The 13,667-nt window shown below is 38.3% G+C and overlaps 1 pseudogene; it reads left to right on the forward strand.

Moving 5' to 3' along the window:
* The first annotated feature begins 3,591 nt into the window (after positions 1-3,591).
* Positions 3,592-13,667, forward strand: part of LOC122003602 — a 28,067-nt pseudogene continuing 17,991 nt past the window's right edge.

Consider the following 13,667-nt stretch of genomic DNA (forward strand, 5'->3'; position numbering starts at 1 on the left):
TCATATAGTTGACTAACACTTTTAAGATTGAAGATCATTCCTTGTAACTAGTAAAACATTTTTAATCACAAATTATTAAGAAATTTTGATATATCCTATACCTATAACCTTAAAGTTCACCACTATTATCAAAAGAAATGATACTTTATTTTGCTCTTAAGTGATGAGAATTTTGATGAGTCTCCAATCATGTGCTTAGAGCATCCATTGTGGAGATATCTAAATTCTTTTCGATCCTTCATTTTCTTCTTTGGGCATTTTGTGTGGTAGTGTCCCATCTCACCACATGCGAAGCATCTAATGTGCTTTTTCTCCTTCTTCTTCCTACAACTCAAATTAGATTCTAAAGGAATTGAATTGAGTTTAGGAGTTATCTCTTTCTTACCCAATGGACACCTACTCTTGTAGTGCCTCTTCTCATTGCACCCGAAGTAAGTGATGTGATCCTTTGACTTCACTTAGGTGGAGGTGCTCGCAAGGTTGACTTCCAAGACTTCCTCTTCACTTGTCTTGGACTCTTCTTCAACCCTTGAGGATGTTGATGATACTTCCTTATCCTCCTTCTCCTCCTCTCCTTGAGTAATTGAACCCATTTCTTTGGGCTCTTCTTCTTCTTGTGTAGGCATAAGTTCTTCCCAAGGAACCTTCTTTATCTTGCTCCATAATTCGTTTGTGTTCTTGTATTCATCTACACAACTCATCACATTAGAAGGCAACATATCTATTAAGATTGATATTACCTTTGAATTTGCCTTTGCCTGTGACATTTGCTCTTCCATCCAATATCGCGGTTGGAGTTTCTTCCCTTTCTTATCTTTTGGGACTTCAAATGGTTCCTTGACGATTAGCATGGTGTCCTAATCTGTCTTGAAGAAATTCTTCATTTTCACCATATAAAAGGTGATGTCCCATAAGCTTCCTCCTTTATACTTCGACGGTTCAATCAAGTCAGCCATCTTCTTATAGTTGTTCTTCTTGGCGATTAGTTCGGTGAAGTGCGACCTTGGCTCTGATACCACTTGTTGGGGATCTTGTATATGGCCGGCTAAAAGGGAGGTTGAATAGATGACGCCCCCAAATCAATCGTTTCCTAGGTATTCATTAGTTACGTAGTGGAATAATACAAAAACAAATACTAATACAAAAGCTAAAGACAATAAGGGAAGAATAAGCAAACCAATACACGTCGATGTAACGTGGCTCGGAGATTAGAACTCCTACTCTATGACTGTCTGTAAGGTGGACGATCCCTTAATCCGTCAGTGGATTAATCCCCGACAAACTCCAGCTAACTCAAGTCTCCTTGTGGGTGGAGAAACCTCACCACAACACTCACCAAGACCTCTTGGATTATAAAGAACTCTTGAGCACATGTTGACTACTAATTAGGGTTAACCACCACTAATTTCGTCAACCTTAACCAAGCTTCCAAGCCTTGGTTATATAGGCCACGAGTTGGAAAACTCTGTCTACCAGTCAATTGGTGAAAGTGCTAGTCGACTGCCCTCTGTGGAGATTGGACTGTTACAACCCAACGGCTTAATACTAGTCGGCTGGTGAAAGTACCAGTCGACTGCTGTACACTGGTCGAGCAAACAGAAGCATTCTGTTCGCTCCCAGTCGACTGCCCAGTGGACTATACCAGTCGACTGCCCAGTCGACTATACCAGTCGACTGCCATTCAGTTGACTGGTACCTCGAGTACAGTCTCTCAGTACTTGGACCCTCACCCTTACAGCTCACTTGATTCTTCATTGCTACCTTGACCTCTTGCCTTCAAGCCTACTTCCTTTGGCTCTCATCCCTCGGATGCATTCAAGCCCGCGGCTCATCCCCAATGCCATCCTTCACGTATGCCTCGAAGTCGCTTCCCTTAGCCATTATCCTTGCTACTTTATCCATGGTCCCTCGGATGTTCCATCCTTCACCGGACCCGAAGCCATCAACCTGAGTCATATATGTATTATGCAAATATGCACAACTCAAATACACATATCAAATATAAGGGTGAACCTAGCTTAAACCTTTTACCCAAACACGAAAACATATGGTTGCACAGACCATTGGGATTGCTCTAATAGTATGTACATTCATGTTTGTTGTGTGTGCATGTGTGTCTGGTGCTATAGAGGTATCACGTTGATTAGACTTATGTTGTGTGTGCATATGAGTTTGGTGTGTACTATTAGAGATATCAGGTCGATTATACCTGTGTTATGTGTACGCTGGGTGTATACTGTTGGAGGTATTATATTGATTATGTTAGAGTAATCCCAATGGTCCATGCGACCATGTATTTTGGTGTTTGGGAAAAAGGTTTAAGTTAGGTTTACCCTTGTATTTGATATGTGTATATGAGTGTGCAGGTTTGCAAGGACAGTGAAGGATGAAGCATCTGAGGGACTATGGACAAGATAGCAAGGACAAGGGCCGAGGGAAGCGACTTCAAGACATATGTGAAGGATGACATTAGGGATGAGCCGCGAGCTTGAATGCATCTGAGGGATGAGAGCCAAAGGAAGTAGGCTTGAAGGCAAGAGGTCAAAGTTAAGAAGAAGAGTTAAGTGAGTATTGAGGGTCTGAGTGTGAGAGAAATGTACTCGGGAAGGGAAACCCTAAGTTTAGAGTTGTGCCAGTCGACTGGGGTGAGCACAAAGAGTTTTTATGCTCGAACGATAGGGACCAGTCGACTGGTGCAAGAACTAGTCGACTGGTAAAGAGTCGTTAGCCATGCACCAGTCGACTGGTGCAATGACCAATCGACTAGTAACAGTAAACAACCTTGTTGTTTCTTCCCAAGCTCTATAAGATGGAGCTTGGGATGGTTGGCCAAGGTGACGAAATTATACTTGGTTAAAACCTAGTAGTCAACTAGTTCTCAAGTACTTGTGTAATCCAAGAGGTCTTGTATGTGTTGTGGTGAGATTTCTCCACCTACAAGGAGACTTGAGAAAACTAAAGTTTGTCGAGGGCTAATCCACTGAAGGATTGAGGGATCGTCCACCTTACGGATAGCCGTGGAGTAGGAGCCCTAATTTTCAAACCAAGTTAAAGGAAACGTGTTAGCGGTTTGCTTGTTCTTTATTATTATCTTTAGCTTAGCTTTCATATTCATATTTGTATTCTTTGCATTCCGCTATGCTAATGAATACATATGGAGCAATCAATTGGGGGCACTGTCTATCCAACCCCCTTCTAGCCGGCCACAAGATCCCCAACAAGTGGTATCAGAGCCAAGGTCACACTTCACCGGACTAACCATCGAGAAGAGCAACACTTAAGAAGATGAACGACTTGATAGGACCGCCAAAGTATGAAGGAGGCTTATGGGACATCACCTTATGGGTGGTGAAAATGAAGAACTTCTTCGAGACAGATTGGGACACCATGATGGTAGTCGAGGAACCATTTGAAGTCCCAAAAGACAAGAAAGGGAAGAAACTCCGACCACACTATTGGATGGAAGAGCAAACCTCACGATTAAAGGCAAATGATAAGGTAATATCAATTTTGATAGATATTTTATCTTCTAATGTGATAAGTCATGTAAGTGAATACAAGAATGCCCATGAGTTATGAAGCAAGGTAAAGATGGTTTTAGGTGAAGAACTCAAGCCTACACACGAAGAGGAGAAATCTGAAGAAAGGAATGAAGTGGCTCAAATGGAGGAGGAGCAACCAGAAGATCACGTGTGTTCAACTTCCGAAGAGAAGAAGGATGAAGAAATGCCATCCACAAGTGTGGAAGAGGAAACATCCTCAAAGGTTGAAGAAGAAGCCAAGATGGATGAAGAAGAGGTCTTGGAAGCAGTCAACCTAGTGAGCATCTCCACCGAAGACAAGTCGAAAGACCACATCATTTGCTTCAGTTGCAATGAGAAGGAATACTACAAGAGTATGTGTCCATTGGGTAAGAAGAAGGTAACTCCTAAACTCATTCAAGTTAATTTAAACACTAATATGGGTTGTAGGAATGAAGAAGCCCAAAAGAGGAGGATGCATATTAGATGCTTTACATGTGGTAAGAAAGGACACTACCACAAAAAATGCCCAAGTAAGGGAGAGCTCAAAAAGTTGGAGCATTTGAAGAAATGGGAGAAGAAAAAGAGCTCAAGTCAAGGGGGAGCTTTAAGGGTAAGGGAGGTGTACCCTAATTTAAATAATAATTCAAATGTTTATTCTCCCATGCATGCTAAAAATAATTTTCATTATTTACCCATGTAAAATTTTGATTTTAGATATCATGATAGGAGTAGGGTAAATGTAAATCATAACCCTAGGAGACCTATGTATGATAGACCTAGACAAGTTAAATTCTCATTACCTAAGGAGAAGAAGGTAATGAAGAACCAAGGCATTAATTCCATGAAGGGGAGACACATGCCTAGGAAGGGTAAGTCTAGGAATGTCCAAGGTGGATATGTTGACTCTAGGTTTAAGAACCTAAAAAAGGAAAATCAAGCTTTGAAGGCAAAGCTTGATAAGTTAGAAAAATTTCTTAAGAGATTCAATGTTGGAACTAAGGGATTAGGTATGGTGCTGGGTTAGTCAAAGACCCTAGAATGATAGATCAGGTTTGGGATATTAATCTAGTTCCTCCAAGGCCAAGGAGAAATCATATGCTAGGGTGGTAAATGATAATGGCAAAGGAGAGTCATCCAAGGCCAAGGAAAAGAAATATGCTAGGGTTGCATATAAATATGAGAAGGATGTTATATCCAAGGTCAAGAAGATAAGAAAATATTCTAAGGGGTATAATTGTGGTTTAGCCACAATAGATGGGTCACCTAGGGAGGTGACTAAGGATAAAAGCTCTAGGGGGAGCTCAAAGAGCCAATTTGGGACCCATGACCAATGGATCTCAAGTGGGTATTGCTTGGGAGTCTAGAAGAGCCATGGAATGTGCCAAAGTGGTTTAGAGAAGGATTTGAGTCTCAAACCTAGGGGTTTGGCACACATGAGTTGTGTTTCATGCTTGGAAATATGACATTGGGGTCATATTGCATGATGATTAGTTTTGGATGTATAGATTGTTGGTCCCTTGGTGGCCGACAAGAGGGGAGGGGTGAATTACCCTGCAAAAACAAACTCAACCCTTTCTCGACTTATAGCTTAATGAAGAACACTTGTAATAAAAAGCTAAGAGACTAATTTCCGAGACAGAAACAAAAGGAGACTTACTTGATTTGTAATTAGAAGATTGCTAATCCAAGGAAAATGAAGCGCACTTTATGACGATCTCCTTTGGGTAGAGTAGCCTCTTACAACATTAACAGCTCACAAATGAAAGTAGAACAGAAAGAAATGAATTACAAGTTGTTGTATGAACTACTAAAATCATAGCTATATTTATAGCACTGTTTCGGACGCCTGGAAGGGTTCCAGGCGCCTAGAGTGGGATAGAATTCTATCCCCAACACGTCGATCAACGTACACGTCGATTCTGTTAAGAGTTGAGTTCTGGGCACCCGGACTCCGGGCGCCCGGACCCACAAAAGTCAACACAATTAACTTTTTTAGTCCAGGCACTCTGCTCCGGTTCTGCTCACCTCGACTTGGGTCTTCCACTCTGGTTCCGCTCACTTGAGTGATCTCGGCCATCCTGAATGGGGCTCACTCAAACCTAATTTCTGGCCTTCTCCTCGAGTAACCTTCCTCCTCGGCTTCTCGTCCCTCGAACGTCGCATACGTTCTTCTCATCCACCAGTATACTTTTCCGCGACACCTCGCCCCTTGGACGCACCGAGCTCGTCGGCTCTCTCTCATGTCATCCTTCTCACTAGCCGCGTCTTCCGCTCGACTTCTTATACTCCTAAGCTCCTGGACACTTAGATACATGGATTAAACTAAACATGACATAACTTAATTTGTTTGATCACATCAAAACAACCTTGGGGTTCCAACAATCTCCCCCTTTTTGATGTGAGCAACTCAAGTTAAGCTAGGGTAAACAAATATAATGTAAAAATAAATAATTTTGCAAATTAGTGCAAAAAAGATTTTACAATTTGAAATTTGAATAATTCCTCCCCCTAGACTTAATAATTCCTTCTCCCCCTTTGATCACATTAAAAAAATGGGGTATCACAATAGGTCTAAGGGTAATTCTGATGTTTGTGCAGAAAAATTTCAAGCAGAAAAAATTTTCTAAGTTTAAAGATAGAAGTTTTGTGCACTGTATAAAATAACTTAAAAAAAATTTAATTTTAACAGAAAAGAAATAAGTTTTAACAAAAATAATTTAAAATTTGAAAAAGTTTTTAAGTGAAGTTAAAAAATTTCAAGCAGAAAAAAAATTTCTAAGTTTAAAGATAGAATTTTTATGCACCGTATAAAATAACTTTAAAAAAAATTTAAGTTAAATAGAAAAAATAAGTTTTAACAAAAATAATTTAAATGAAGTTTGCAATTAAAGAAAAATTTCTAAGTGAAATTTGAAAAAGTTTTTAAATTTTTTTAACACATGTTAAACCTTTGACAAATATTGAAAGCATTGAATTTAATTAACTATTTCATGCTTATCAGTTTGTCAATTAAATATTTAATTCAGAAATTGACTTCCAGGCTGTGGCGAGGCACTAGACCTTCTTGGTTATTGGATCATCAACCATTTCTAGACAAAGTCTTTTAATGAATTCAAATATTTAATCTTCTATCTGAAAGCTCTAAGTCTAATTTCACTTTTTAATTTAAACAAATTTTTGGAACCCAATATAGGTTCCTTCCTACAGGGTTAATCAGGTATTTTCTAGGGATATAGGATTTTGTTACTTTTTTTATCTGACCTTTGTGAAATCTATAGTACCAGTTTAATCCTCTATAGTTTCTAAAAATAGAAATATTTGAACATGCATAATTTTTCAAGTTTTCTATTTCTTCTTTTAATTTAACATTTTCAAGTTTTACTTTTTCAAAATCTTCTAGCAGGCATTATTTTGCTAAAATTCTTTTTATTTCTAAGTTTTCAATTTTTAATTTATCATTTTTATTTTTTAACTTGTACATAGATTTTTCCATAAACTTAATACCAAAATAGAGTTGATCAGGAGGCTAGAGGCATACCTCACTTACGATATCATACTTGAAGCCTGACTCTCCCCCTGCTTCGCTGCATTCATCTGAAGTCGCTCCCCCTTCATCGATGCTGGCTTCTGAGGAGCTTTGCTCTTCATGACTTGCCATCAGTGTTAGTCCGACATATTCTTTTATTTTTGATTCTGATGATGAGCTGTCGTCCCAAGTAGCAGTTAGAGTCTTGTGCTTGTTTTTCTTGGACATCTTGCCTTTTTCCTTTTTGAGTTCTAGGCAGCCCTCTTTTAAGTGTCCTTCCTTTTAACACTAGTAGCATCGAACTCTTCTTTTATTTCTTGGATTTTTCCTATTTTGCATTTCTTTAAATTGGTTAGATCTAAAGAATTTTCTGAAATTCCTTACCATGTAAGCTTCTTGACCTTCTTCTGAGTCTGACTCGAGTTCATCCTTCTTGGTTGCATTTAGTGCCATAATCTAGGTTGATTCTTTTGTTGTACCTACACATCTAGTTTCATGTAATTCTAGAGTAGAAAAGAGTTCCTTTAGGGTACTTACCTCCAGGTCCTTTGAGATGTAGTAGGCGTCGATTATCGAGGTCCATTCTGGAGTCCTGGGAAAGGCTTGAGTGCGTAGCAAATTGAGTCCCGGTTGGTTACCATTTCACTGAGATTTTTGAGTCCGGTGATTAGTTCTTTGACCTTCACGTGTAGATCGGCTACCTTCTCACCTTTTTCCAGATGGATATTCGTCAGTTTATTCTGAAGTATGTCTTGTCTTGTGAGCTTGGCTTCGGATGCACCTTTGTAGAGTTTCAGGAATTTTTCCTAGAGTTCTTTGGCCGACGAGTAGCTCCTGATGCAGTTGACTTCTTGAGGCAGCAACACGCTCAGCAAGTGATATTCTGCTTGATTATTTACTACAGAATCATTTTATTCTTTCTTCATCCAAAGACTCTTCCTTCTCCTCTCCATTTTGATTCATAGGAGCTACAAAAACATACTTGATTATTAAACGAATCTCAAAGTCAGTTTTTAGAAATACCTCCATTTAGCATTTCTAGTGTGTGAAGTCTCTCTCGAATTTTGGTGGAACGATGCTTAGTCCGGCCATTGGTTTCTTTGCTTCGGTCGGTAGTTAGTCCTTTTGAAGTGTTCTTGCTCTAATACCACTTGTTGGTCCCTTGGTGGCCAAGAAGAGGGGAGGCGTGAATTACCCTGCAAAAACAAACTCAACCCTTTCTCGACTTATAGCTTAATGAAGAACACTTGTAATAAAAAACTAAGAGACTAATTTCAGAGACAGAAACACAAGGAGACTTACTTGATTTGTAATCAGAAGATTGCTAATCCAAGAAAAATGAAGCGCACTTTATGACGATCTCCTTCGAGCAGAGTAGCCTCTTACTACGTTAACAACTCACAAATGAAAGTAGAACAGAAAGAAATGAATTACAAGTTGTTGTCTAAACTACTGAAATCAGAGCTATATTTATAGCACTATTTTGGGCACCTGGAAGGGTTCTGGGCACCTGGAGTGGTATAGAATTCTATCCCCGTCACGTCGGTCAACGTATACGTCGATTCTGATAAGAGTTGAGTTCTGGGCGCCTGGAAGGGTTCCGGGAGCCACCCTTCCAAGCGCCCGAAATGGCTCCGAGTGCTCGGACCCACAAAAGTCAACATGGTTGACTTTTTTTATCCGGGCCCTTTGCTCCGGTTCTGCTTGTCTCGGTCTGGGTCTTTCACTCTGGTTCCACTCGCTTGGGTGATCTCGGCCATCCAGAATGGGGCTCACCCGAACCTAATTTTCGGTATTCTCCTCGAGCAGCCTTCCTCATCGAATTCTCATCCCTCGAACATCACATATGCTCTTCTCATCCACTGGTGTACTCTTCCGCAACACCTCATCCCTCGGACGCACCGAGCCTGTCGGCTATCTCCCGTGACGTCCTTCTCGCTAGCCGCGTCTTCCGCTCGACTTCCTGTGCTCCTAAGCTCCTGCACACTTAGACATAGGGATTAAACATAATAGGACCTAACTTAACTTATTTGATCACATCAAAATAATCTTGGGGTTCCAACATAGATGACATATAAACCAATGCCAGGGATGTATTGCGGTTTAGTATGGGCAAATACTTCAAGAGAAAGTTAAAACTAGGCCTTTAGGTCAAGGTTCAATTGAACCATTTAGATAGTTTTGGATTTTGTGTCAATCTTGGGATTTGAGATATATATATTTTTAAATGTATTTTTTCTAAGTAGGCATGGGCAAAACAGACCTCTATACAAAATTTGAGAATGTTTGGATGTCTGTGGAATTATTGGTGTATTTCTGAAATCAGATTCAGAATACTGAATTAGGCTAGAAATGGGTACCGGTCGACTGGTAACAGTGCTTTTCAACCACATAATGCTTTTGTGAGGTTGTATCGAAGAGGACATTCAACTGATGTTAGGGGTAGTCGACTGATACCAGACTTATACTATTTTTCAGCACTAATTTTGACCAGGTCAACTCTTATAGATGTATGAGATCCATGGCAGATAAATACATGAGTTTAGGGTCAGTTTGATGATCAAGATTTTGACAATTGGGATATTGTTGGAATTTTTTTTAATGTTAGGAAAAGGGGAAGAAGTAAGGTTTAGTTGGGAAAATCTTAAGTACTTTTGTGTAAAGGGAGCCTTGAGATAGGCTCTTAAATATCCCTATGGTAATATTCCTAGCTCAATGGGGAGTTTAGTGTTAGGATGTATACTAAAAGCCTAGCTTTTGGTATAAACATTTATCTAGAAATAAGAATCACATTGGTCAAATGTCTATATTTATGATAAATGTAGTTGTTCAATTAATTTATATTGTAGATAACATGGTGTGTGGTGTCACACACAGAAGATCAAGTTATCAGTACCTTATAAATTATAAACAGTAGCTCACGACCAAGATGGAAAGGAACAAACCATTAGAAGGTCGTAGTGTAATTAGGTATTAGTTTATCTTAACTATATAATTACACTAGTACACTTAGGGGGCGTTTGGTTCTCTCCTAGGAATCAGAATGGGAATGGGTATCATAGTATTATGGAATGAGAATAAGTATGAGCTTGGGTATCATTCTTAAAAATGATGTTTGGTTAGTTAAATATTTTCAATCGGAATGAACCTAAATTTCCTTTTTTACCCTTACAGGAAAATAAGAGAAAAAATTAGATGGGAGAGAAAGTTGAATGTGAGAGAAACCTATGATGAGAGAAAATGATGAGAGAGAAAGTGTGATGAGAGAGAAAGTGTGTTGGGAAAAAATAAAGAGGGAGAAAGTATGATCAGAGAAAATGAGGAGAGAGTACATGATAGGAGGGATTGAGAAGAGAAAAAATATGATGAGAGAGAAAGTGTGCTGAGAGAGAAAAAGTTATGGGAAAAATGAAGAGGGAGAAAGTATTATAAGAGAAAATGAAAGAGTGAGGAGAGAGAAAGTATGATGAGAGAGAAAGTGGGTTAAGAGAGAAAGAGTGATGAGAAAAAATGAAGAGAGAGAAAGTATGATGAGAGGAAATGAGATACTGAGGAGAGAGAAAGTATGTTGAGAGAGAAAGAGTGATGGAAAAAATGAAGAGAGAGAAAGTATTATGAGAGAAAATGAAAAGGCGAGGAGAGAGAAAGTGGGTTGAGAGAAAGAATGATGGAAAAAAATGAAGAGAGAGAAAGTGTGATGAGAGAAAATGTGAGACTGGGGAGAGAGAAAATATGATGAGAGAGAAAGTGTGCTGAGAGAAAAAGTGTGATTAGAGAAAATAAAAAGAGAGTGTGTGATGAGAGAGAATAAAGAGAGAGAAAGTGTGATGAGAGAAAATAAGGAGAGAGAGTATGCTAAGAGAGATTGAGAAGAGAGAAAGTATGATGAGAGAGAAAGTACGATGAGAGAGAAAGTATGATGAAAAATAAATAGAAAGTGTGTAATGGGAGAGAAAGTGTGATAGAAGAGAATGAAGAGAGAGAAAATAAGGAGAGAGAGTGTATGATGGGAGAGAATATAGAGAAAGAAAGTATCTTGAGAGAGAAAATGTGATGATAAAATAAGGAGAGAGAAAATATGATGAGAGAGAGTGTGTGAAATTAAAAAAAAATGAACAAATATACTAAGAGTATTTTTGTCTAAAACTTAATTCACATTCCTATTCCATCAAAACCCAAGGGAGGGGGTGAGTTTCATCCATATCCAAATTTTTGGGTTTCATTCCAAAATCTTGATTCCATTCCCATTAACCAAACACAAGGTTTGGGAATGAATCCATTCCCTCATTCCCAAACCCATAAACCAAACGCCACCTTAGAGTGTATTGAGTAGGACCATTAGAGGTCGTTTCTTTTATACTGACTTTATTATAAATGTAGTTGTTCAATTAATTTATATTGTAGATAACATAGTGTGTGGTGTCACACACAGAAGATCATGTTATCAGTACCTTATAAATTATAAACAGTAGCTCACGACCAAGATGGAAAGGAACAAACCATTAGAAGGTCGTAGTGTAATTAGGTATTGGTTTATCTTAACTATATAATTACACTAGTACACTTAGAGTGTATTGAGTAGGACCATTAGAGGTCGTTTCTTTTATACTGACTTTATAAAGGAACAAAGACCTCAGTTATTATGGAAGTGTGTGCTCTTAATCCTAATATAATAACAAGCACATATATTTGATATTTATTTCTTTAATTTATCAATGGGTGAGATTTAGTTCGATAAATCAATAAGCCCGATAAGTTGGGAAATGATATCACTTATAGTGTGTGTTGTTGATTATAGAAGGAAACTGTGTCCTAGTAATCTAGGTTGATAATGTCCCCAAGAGGAGCTCATAAAGATTGTCATGTTAAACCCTGCAGGTGGATTTAGTCCGACATGACGATAAGGTTGAGTGATACTACTCTTGGACTAAGATATTAATTAAGTGAGTTGTCAGTAACTCATTTAATTAGTGGACATTCGACATCTTAAACACAGGGGGACTAACACACTCATAATAAAAAGGAGCCCAAAATGTAATTTGGGATTGGTGCGGTAGTTCAATAATAGTTATTTAGTGGAATGAATTATTATTGATGAAATTAAGTTGTGTATTCGGGGCGAACACGGGAAGCTTAATTTCATCGGGAGACCAAAACCAATTCCTCCTCTCGGTCCCTATCGTAGCCTCTTGTATATAGAGATTTATACCCACCACATACCCACCTTCTTACCCATCCAATGGGGCCGGCCAAGCTAGCTTGGAACCCAAGTAGGGCCGGCCAAGACCAAATGGATGAGCCAAGTTGGTGGCCGGCCAAAGCTTGGGTCCCAAGCTTAGGTGGCCGACCACTAGAATATTAAAAAGGATTTTTATTAAAATTATTTCTTATGTGGATATCATGGTATTAAAAGAGAGTTTAAAAATAAAAAATTTCCTTTTATAGCTTTCTACAAAAGATTAAGAGAAGAGATTAATCTCTTTCCTTATTTGTAGATTAAAAGGATGGTTTTAATTTTTGGTAAAAACTTTCCTTATTTGTAAATCATCCACATGTTTAAAAGAGAGTTTAAAATTTGAAATCTTTCCTTATTTGTTGATTAAAAGGTGGATTTTATATTTTAAGAAAACTTTCCTTTTTAACCATGTTCATGATTTAAAAGAGAGTTTAAAAAATTAAATATTCTCTTTTATAAGTTTCTTCAAAAGATTAAGAAAAGATTTGATATCTTTCTTTATTTGTAGATTAAAAGAGGTTTTAATTTTTAGAGATAACTTTCTTTTTATCCACATGTTTAAAAGAAAGATTTTAATTTATAAAATTTCCTTTTTACTAACCATGAAGGGATTAAAAATTATTGGAGAAATTTTTATAAATTTCTGGAAATAAATTAGGAAGTTTTAATTCTTGTTTAATTAAAACTCTCCTTGATTTGGGGAAATAAGTGGCCGACCATGTTATAATGGAAAGAAAAATTATTTTTAATTAAATAAATTTTTTCTTTTCATGGTAAAAAGAATTAAGGAAGTTTTTATTTAAATTTCCTTATTTGCCAAGATCAAGGATTATAATGTTGGTGCAATATTCCCTAGGTCAAGGTTGACCTGGTTAACCAAGCCTGAGTCTTGGTTTGGGTTTCGATGTTTGACAATATATTGGGTTTAGATGATATGGACAATGCAGGTGCAGTTGTTCATTTGGGGAGATTGTTGATACAATTCCCGTTTGGTCAAAGTTGACCAGTTAAGATTGTGAAGGAAAGTCAAGTAGGTCAAGGTTGACTGGATACTTGACTGAAAGTCCTGGTGAGTGAAGCCAGGCAGAAGGAAGTCCTGGTGAGTGAAGCTAGGCGGGAGGAAAGTCCTAGTGAGTGAAGCTAGGCAATAGGGAAAATCCTGTTGAGTGAAGCCAGGTGAAAGACCTAGTGAGTGAAGCTAGGCAGGAGGAAAATCCTGGTGAGTGAAGCCAGGTGAAAGACCTAGTGAGTGAAGCTAGGCAATTGGGAAAGTCCTGGTGAGTGAAGCCAGGCAGGAGAAATCCAGAGGGGTCAAGGTTGACCAGACATCTAGTGAGAGTCCAAGTAGGTCAAAGGGATTGACCGGATACTTGGCACGAGA

This window comes from Zingiber officinale, chromosome 1A (assembly GCF_018446385.1).
Source record: "Zingiber officinale cultivar Zhangliang chromosome 1A, Zo_v1.1, whole genome shotgun sequence".
Classification (NCBI taxonomy): Eukaryota; Viridiplantae; Streptophyta; class Magnoliopsida; order Zingiberales; family Zingiberaceae; genus Zingiber; species Zingiber officinale.